The sequence below is a fragment of the Rhea americana genome, unplaced genomic scaffold (genome assembly GCF_003343005.1).
Source record: "Rhea americana isolate MKP2758 unplaced genomic scaffold, rheAme1 scaffold_25, whole genome shotgun sequence".
Lineage (NCBI taxonomy): Eukaryota > Metazoa > Chordata > Aves > Rheiformes > Rheidae > Rhea > Rhea americana.
Genome location: NW_028186368.1, coordinates 7093541 through 7103095, shown reverse-complemented (window position 1 = coordinate 7103095; position 9555 = coordinate 7093541). Strand labels below are relative to the sequence as shown.

General features: G+C 39.2%; 1 protein-coding gene across 2 annotated transcripts in view; it reads right to left on the bottom strand.

The window, feature by feature from the left end:
* The window catches only part of GPR63 (G protein-coupled receptor 63), a 26793-nt gene extending 17280 nt beyond the window's left edge, over positions 1-9513 (bottom strand). For both annotated transcript variants that reach the window (XM_085306955.1, XM_085306956.1), the window contains exon 1: positions 9094-9513. The gene's annotated coding sequence lies outside the window, so the exon portion shown is untranslated. The remainder of the gene's footprint in view (positions 1-9093) is intronic.
* Between the last annotated feature and the right edge of the window lie 42 nt (positions 9514-9555).

Below are 9555 nucleotides of genomic sequence, written 5' to 3'. Positions count from 1 at the left end.
ACCCACTATACAAGTTAACCATACTACAAAGTACAGCCATTTGTCTTAAAATACTTACCCTTCAGGTTTTTGTACCTAGAACTATCACTTATATGCATTAAAAAAATCTAGTTCCCAACAGTGGCATTTAAACCTTTTTAAGAGCCTATGCAGAATAGTAAGTGTATATTTTTCACCACTTTCATAGTGTGCTCAGGAGTGCAACCCACCCTCTAATGTCACCCACCCTCTAATGCTCTTTGCTGTGGGAAAAGTATATTCAGCAGAGCGCCSTATTTCAACTACACTCTTTTGGGAGCAGAGTTAGTTGGGTTTTCCTTTGTTGTCTGTAAGTTTGCTTTGGTATGTTATACATTCGTAGCATTTATATCAGAAAGCACTACGTCAAAGTCTATCAGAAAATGCTGTTCAGCTTTGTGATGTTCCTTAGACAGTTCATTCCAGYCTCAGACCAGCCCACAAAAAATTTTTTATCTTGTACAGATGCAGCTCAACCTCAATCAGTGACTCAATGCAACATTCTATCACAGTATTCCTTCCACAACTTTATGAAGGAATTTCACGGAATCACAGAATGGTTGAGGTTGGAAGGAACCTCTGGAGGTCACCTAGTCCAATCCCTGCTCAAGCAGGGTCACCTAGAGCATGTAAGAGCATGTAACTTGTAACACACAGGCACTCCAAAAGCTTTCAATATGAGATCAAAGACACAGTCTAAAAATTGTTCAATTCGGAGACTAGAGAGCAAGCATGAAAAGCTTGGAACGCTAAGGAGACACACTGCAGTATACACCTGGGCACCAYAGCTTCATAACTAGCAATTCTGCAATGCTGGGCTACGAAAAGATGAGATTGTGAATAATATCCAGGCATCTTCTACCAAGAAACTTAAAACAGCAGAATCCACCTCACACATATACTGTTCTGCAAGAGTTTGACAGCTCCAAGCAATCCAAAGGAAATCCAATTCTAATCTAATAGGYAAGTTAATCAGTCATGTACACAGAGGGAAACTGCACTGCCTCCACCTCATAAAGACACATCAACAGTGAACTGGTTCCTTATTCATGAAAAGATTTTGCCAATGCAGTGAACATTTTCAGTGATGAGGTTGTGTAGCTTTACCTGCATATACTGCAAAGTAGCATGCAAGTCCATAGTGCCTGACCTACTGACAACTACTGAAGAGATCTGACCTTCCATAAATCAGGAGTCTCCTCAGGTGAGGAATCCAATGCTGGACAAGCCATTTCTCACTGCTATTCATTGCCTAGCTTCCCCCCAAAAAGTACTTAATACAGTAGCACATACTCTAGACCCTGATGCCTCTCAAACAAGACAGCAGCATTACAGATGAGGCAACTTAGATGGGCGCTTCTTATGAGGAATCTAACTGGCTGGAAGAGTTTCCTCAAAAATGTGTGATCCTATATGACTGTTGACTACAGTCAACATTTCCTAGATGTTTTGGTGTTGCTTGGTTCCRAGAAAGAAGGAATCAGGCTGTCAGGCAGAAGCAGTATCAGTTCTTCATGTCTTTTCTCCCAGTTGAGAGAACGAAGGGTCAAATTCACAAACATTGTTTACTTGTTTACTTATACGTTTAAAAATTCCAGAGTGACCGTAAGTTCTCAGAAAACAGGCTCACTGCAGTGCTTAGGACTCAGTCCTGTTGCAGTCCACAGACTGAYTGAAGAGTAAATTGGGCAGGCCTTTGGGCAATGTCTGGCAACTTCAGTAAACACTGATCAATATGCAGCCCCAACYTAGACTCTCAAGGAATTCTGTTTCTGTATTAGCCTTTGCTTTTTTCTTTCACCACACTTCCTTCCTATGACAATACTAGGGCTCAGACTGATCTTACCTAACTTCTACTCAACCCTGAGGTAATCATCAAAGCATGGTCACCAGTCAGACAGAAATAGGCATTTCTGAAAAACAAATTCATCTAAACCATTTCAAATACCTGTTTTTAGTTATATCTTTGCTTTTCAACAATACAGTGTATGAACTCCACATCTCAACGTATCTGTAGTTGTATTGTCTTGAGCAACTAGTTCAGACAATAGAGTATTTCAGTACGCTTCTATATAACAAAGGCATAAGGCTGAATAGGAGCATTTCACCATTCAGTAGTTTCAGACAACTTCAGAAACTGAGTTTTCACCAGCTGACACTACATACACCAGCAGTGATTCAGCAGGCCCCCTGCCCTGGAGTCAGGATGCTGTCATCCTCACTGTGCTTTGCAACTTGTCAGTAGTCCATGAAACACCAGAGCAGAACTGAGATCACTCACCTTTCTCATCATTTTAGAAGCGAGAAATTGCAGACGACCACTTAAGCAAATGATCCTCCCTGAGCCAATGCTTAATTTGTGATTCATTCATTGATATTTAGAAAGGAAAAAAATGGTCCTTTATTCAAACAGATGTATACCCAGGAACACGGATGGGTGGTGAAAACTGTAGGGAAATCGGAGCAAATATATGGGGCTATTACATTTTCCACCTTGCTGATAATGTCAGTATAAATCAGAGGATATATCAATATACTTATCAGAGCATACCACTGCACTGATAGGCCATCAGAAGCTGCTTTATCAAGTCTACCATTTGTGGTGGCCTTGAAAATACTCACGTAATTTCATTTCATTTGAATCTAGTAGTCTAACAGCGTAAGTACAGTTACCTGAGATTGCGTGCTCTGATTTGGTATTTCCGGAAAAGACGAATGCAGTCTGAACTTGCCTTCTTGACTTATCACAGTAGATGGAAGGGGGAGSGAAAAGGCGCTTAACTTCAGCCAGCAAATGCACAGTCCCATCCCTAGCCTCACAATCAGTGCAATGGAAATTTCTCATGGCAGACAGATTCCTTGATACCGGTAAGGCACAGTATAACCACTCCCTGTTATAATACTTTGAACATGCCTTTGTGAGCCTGTACCAAACACTGCCAAATTTCTTTCACATGTCAGCTCCTTATCACAAATGACACACTCRGAGCCTGAGCAGACATGCTGAAGATCCCATAGTGAGAAGAATCACATGAATTTCTTAGGTCTAATCATGAATCCTTCAAATCAGAGGTAAGGCAAGAGGTGGGAGGTCCCATTGCTACACTCAGTTGATTTTGCTCCAAAAATAAAGAGGAAGCTCCTCTCCAGTATACACAAACTTTTCCAGAGTATGCTATACAAGCATACAAAGGTCTGAGGTATCAGCATGCTACATGCATGGTTCTGAGAGAGTAGAACTGCAAACATAACATACATATTCCKTCAATGTTTCACAGCACGTTTTGCTAGATCTTGTGCAGTTTGGATTTTGGTTTGGGGATTTTCACTTTGCTTCTAAAGTGATCTTGGTTGTAAGGAGAAGCATTATAAACTCAGGCAAAATTTAAAATAATTATTTGCATTTATGTATATGTTAAGGCATGCACATATGCTAAGCGGTGTAGGAAACAATATTATGAATACACTATATGCACATATCTCTAAACACTTCATCAAAAAGCATGTGAGAGTCTATAAAAAGTATCTAGAGAAAACTTCAAAAGTGATAACTGACAGAAGATTCCAAATCAAAATGATAAAGTAATAAAAGGTTTGTTGGAATAAGTATTATCTACTAAAGATAAGAATTTAATCAACATATAACATCACGTGTTTTCAAATTACTTTAAGTCTTTGACAAAAAAGGCTCTGTTTTTTTTTTTTTTAGATAGCATACCTTCTTTTCTATCATCATACACAACGAACATTGTACAATCCTTTGAAAGGGATAATTTTGTGAATTACACGACTGATGCAGAAATCTGCAGCAATAAAATCATTTCCAAGTAATATCAGGTTTTGAAGTTCTAACTATGATAGCCTCTGAAAGACAGGATTATTACTTTGCGATTTGCATTAAAAATACACAGTTTTTCTCCCCTTTTGTTGAAAAGCTTTCCCCTTGTGCTCAAGGCAACCCAAACTGAACGCCTTTTGTTGGTAAATGTTTTCCTGTAAATCTGTGTCTATCACACTATTATTTTTAAAATGGGGAGATTGCTTCCACAAGACAGTGAGGTAATGAAGGTAATCTAATGCTCCTGAAGAACTGTTCATTATAGGGATGAACATCACCATAGAAAAAACACACATTAAAGTTAATACTTAAGCACTCAGAATGGGTTGCAATGACATGTGACCACTGAATACATTGGATAATGACAAGAAAATAAATGACTGCAAAGCTTCTCACTAGGATTAACCTTGTGTAAAAGAAGCATAGAAAGGCTGAACAAGCCATCAAAACTTTCTCAGACATTGAGCAGTTCATTTGGCCACAGGTGGGATAACCTGCTTTCCAGACTAACTTATTTTTCTCCATTGAATATACAAGATCCCGAATGACTAGCTGAAACTACCTCAGTGTTACCACAGTCCAAAGATTACTTTAATAGATCTTTGAAAGGCAGCCAGCAAGCAAGTCTATTGTCAGTGAGTTTAAATTTGCTATGCAGGGGTCCATATATGTAATGAAGTTGAAAAAAAAAAAATCACAGGACAAGATAGCTAGCTTTTAGAAGCTGAGGTTGGAGAGTTGAAGTCACCTCCTAAACTACCAGCTTCCATTCACAGCACACAATGAGGCACGTGCCTGACAGAAAATATAATGCATCACCATGTGAGAGARAAAGAAACTTCAAACAGCTCATCTGATTCAAAGAATAAGGTTAGCAAAAGATTCTTATTTTGCCCATATACAAAATTCAACTGACTCTAGTATGCTTTGGAATAAGAACTGCACAACTGGCTAGAAGAGGATTGTTTTTTCACATGTTTGGTGCAAGTTTCCTATGTATCTGAAAGAAAGTGTATTCTTAAGCATCCAAAAACATTTTGTTCTGTTTTTAATGAACATAAGAACCAGATTCTTTTTGGAGATGCAGCAAAGGATGAGGAGCCACAGACAAAAACTGCAATATGAGAAGTTTCAGCTAGGTGTTAGGAAGAAATTTCATAGTGAGAGTGGTCAAATTCTAGAACAGGTTGCTCAGAGAGGTTGCAGAATCCCCATCCTTGGAGATACTCAAAATTCAGGTGTACATGAGCCTGAGCAAGCTGATCAAACTTTGAAGATGGCTCTGCACTGAGCACAATGTTGTACTAAATGACCTCTTGAGGTCCCTTCTCACCTAAATTATTCTATATTTCTGTGCTCCAGGCTCAGCCTAGATAGGGCTTATGCTTTAACAGCAATCTTTCCTGCTTCAGTGCCTGTTAAATCTGAGCACTGGATCTGAAATCCTGTTCCTCTTTTTCTTTCTTAATCTAATCTGCCTAGCGAGGTGACATGGACAGACCTGCCCTGTGCAACCAGAGTACTGCAAAGTAGATTAGGATAAAAATATTTTAACTGGACAGCTAAAATGACTAGAAAATGGACCTTATATATAAAATCAACAAGGAAAAGGATCTGGTAGAAATACGAACAGCACCTGGGCATCCAGACAGGCTGGAGGTGTCCAGATGGCAGACCTCTCATCTCTAAGGCAAGATGACCATGATGAAGATAAGGAGCCAGAGAGGGAGAACAAATCAGAGAGAGTTTGTGAGACAAAAAACCCCACAGAAGTAGGGGTAAAACATAGTGGGGAAACGAACTGTGAAGTCATCAGACAGCACTGCCCTGCAAACAACAGAATGGAAACCAGACACCAAAGTTTCACCTTCCTGCTGAAGTCAACTATATATTACAGAAAACTTATGAGATAATATAGGTCATCTTCATAATTCAAGTATAAAGCATCCTGTTCTCCTTCACTGTCAATCCACTTATGGATCATGACCTACTGCTACTAGCTCAGGCGGTCACAGCCTGAATTGACATCCAGAGGTTCTAACTCTGCTGAGGACATACAAAGTGATCACAGATACCTTACATAAAATACTGCCTTCATTTCCATTAGCTTTAAGAATTTTAAAAAAAGGAAAGTTACACACCCCAAAACTATGTTAAAAAAGCACTATTAAGTGTCTGAAAGTCAAGCTCTCAAGACTAGAGAAGTACCAGTTATGGAACCTTAATTAAACACTCTAATGTAGTCTTTAAACCTGAATAAACAGTATTTATCCACACAGAATCCAGCTTCCTTTAGAAAGGCCTCACTAACTAGGCTAGCTCACTAAGATGAATAATTGTTTAAGATCTTGTTCCAACACAATTCAAAATCAAGGGGGAAATCTAGGAACAGATGCAATAATTATAACCATCAACTAATTTTGGATGCCCAATCTGAGATGCTAAGTGCCTGGAAAAAAAAAGAGAGAGAGAGAAACATATCCTAGACAATACAAAGCATATCTCCCAATAGCTTCATCACCACTACTTCAAAGGTTTACATTTCCAAACACTTCTGTGCTTATGTGGTTTTAACAGTATTCTTTTAAACACAAATTGTGTATAATATACATCTAGATTGAGGCAAATTAAGTTACAGCTGAGCAAAAAGATTTCTCTAAGTGCCATTCAAGCCAGTGGGACAACTCATACTCTTCTACGTGCAAGTTTAAATACTTTACTGAATCAGCGCTTTTCCATAAAGGATAGCTCAACTTCTTCCTAAAGTACAGGCTGCAGTGTTTCAACGTTAAGATTTGTATATTATGAGGTTGCATTCAAATGCAGTCAAACAGAATTTCACTGAGACCTCAGCTCATACTTCCTGTTCAGAAAAGTATTTCCAAGCATTTATCAAGTCCTATCATATAGATACAGTCTAGTTAAGCATTTAAGCATAATCCTCAACCAAAAATGAGGTAACTAACAATCTTCCTACTTCAGTTCCAGCTACGCTACTACGAATACAATAATGGCTACAATAACGGCTGCCAGTAAATACAGAGAAAAACTACACTACTCTATTAAAGTATTTTTTATGTCTGTGAGAGGCAGCATGACCTGACAGACCAACTTTCAGCCTAAGATTGTACTTCTGAATCCTACCAATGGGATCCTTGAATAAATAGTTATATATTCTCCTGTCTCAGTTCCTCATTTATTACTATTAAACAATTCTTGGAACTACTATTAAACAATTCTTTAGAATTGCTTTGAAATATATTTCTAAGAATACTATGTGAGATAATCTAGATCTATCAATATACAAAAAGCAAGCAAAACATAAAACATCTACAGATGCACTGTTTCATTACTGAAACGAGATGTGAAATATTCCAAAAATGTGAACATATTAAACATTAAACACAATGAAAGCACATATTTACAGAATGGTATCAAGTATACAGGCTTTGTTTATAATTTCAGTGAAAAAAAGACACAGCTAGCAAGGCCAGGGTCCAAAATTATTTATTTTACACATCTAATCTGATAACTGTAACAGGATAATGATTTCCCCAGACACGCTAGAGGTAAATGATCTTCTTCAGCGCATTTAAAAAAAAAAAAAAAAAAAAAAAAAAAGTACTTGCCCAATTTGCTCATAGTAGTACAATAATTAGTAATACAGATTTAGAACAGAGGCCATGGACGTGTTCACATTTTGGATCTTTACTAAGCAGCAACTCACTAGCGACTAGGACTACTTATGAACATGTACTGCTCTGCAAGTACATTCCCAAATGAGCAGAAGTAAGTTGTGCAAGACTTGCCCCAATCCACCTACTCCTCCCTTATGGATGGGCCAGTGGGAAAGTCACCAAACCTTCACCTACTCCCTGCTGACCTATTTGTATATACAGAGAAAAACAGCAGTCCTAACAGTTTTTCACAGCTGACTATGAAAAGCAGCATTTTATCACATCCAAGATCCTCAGAGCAGGCAAGTAAGAGCTCTACGACGGAGCACAGGGTTGCGAGGGACTGCTTACAGTGTTACCTTCAGACTGTGTCTCCTCTAGTAAATCAGACAATGTCAGAACTATTCCTGAGCCACGCAGCTCGCTCAATTATGCAAACTCAGATCGGCACAGCACACTCCTAACCCAGGCCAGCAACATCCGGCTCTTGGCCATGAGACTACTACCAACACAGCCTACGAACTAGTCCCAACTGGTAGCCTGTATTCAGCTACCCTATTCTGGAGGGCAGGACGGTTTAACAGCATTGACAAGAGCTAATCCAGGCCAGCTGGCTTCAACACCAGGGAACAGTCTCAGGTACATTTAATTAACTAGTAGAGAAGCAGACCTAGTGTCTCCAGGCTTCATCTGCTACTACCCTTGGAGGAAGGTTTTGAGTGGCACTGGTAATGAAGTATGTGAGCACAGCCTTGATCAGGCACCACCTTACAACAATTATCCATACCTTGTAATACATTAGAAGAAAATCAGGACTGAGTAGAGCTTATCTGGGCTTTTTCCTGTTCCATCTAAGTGGAGAGACCTTGCATATGATCTACTAATGTTTCTTTTTATTTTCTCAGTTAATAAAAAAAGAAAAAAAAAAGATCTCTAGATTTGACATGCACTCTGACAGTAAAGCCACTCACTATCTAATAAACGAATCATGGAAAATGGCATAACAAACTGTTTTTGATACATGATCATTCAACAGTAAACATTTTGAGTGAGAGTTATTCAGAAATTACAGTTCTTCTAATTACTACTCACTACCAAATCTGCTCCTGTAGAATAATAATTTAAAAAGTTATAAATGAATCTGTTCTGTTATCCTGGAAACTTAGCTACAGCAATGTTGGCAAATAAGTTTCACAGCAGAAAACTGAGAACAAGTTACAGTAAAAATACATTTGAGAGCCAATAGTCTTTGACTATTATGCTTAAGGAATATTCTTTGAAACCTCTTTAGTTTGTTAGAGATATCTAGAAATGCTTTATTTCATCTGCCAGAAACTGTCCCTTCTATAATCTAATGCTTTTCTTTGCTCTAACATCAGAACGTATAAAGCGTCCCACAGAAAATGCATGACACAAAATTCACTTGCCACTGTTTAATCCTTCATTTTAATCCTTCATTTTTTTCAGTAAGGATAAACAGTTCTGTTTAACAATCTCCTCGAGCATGAAYATAAGTTGCCAGTTATACTTAGCTCTGCCCATTTAAAAAGTGCATCTTACCACCCGCATCCATATGCACATCCTCCGCTTACTCGGCAAACGGTGCTTTTACTGAGTAACAAGCAGATCTTTCTAAGAGGCCTTCTTAAATATTTTGTAGTCTGCGCTGCGTTAGGTTTTTTTAAGAAAGGAACAAGGAAGAAGTTAYACGGAAAAAAAAACTAAAAATCACGCTGAGCACGCAGATGAGGAGAAGGCAGTGAGGCATTTCTGTGTAGCCCAAGAGCGGTAACGCTCGAAGCGAAAGGTCGCTGTTTAGCCGAGACTAAAAAAAAAGACAAAAGACTTAAAAAGGAGAGAAGAAAAGACTTAAGAAAGAGAGGCGAAGACTTCGAGAGGAGCGGAGCGGGGGTCAGCCCCGCGCAGGGGAGCCGAGCAGGAAGCGCGCCCGCACCGCGGCTCCGCGCCCGCGCCACAACTCCGGCGCCGCGCGCGCCGCCGCCGACCGTTGCCCGCTAACGG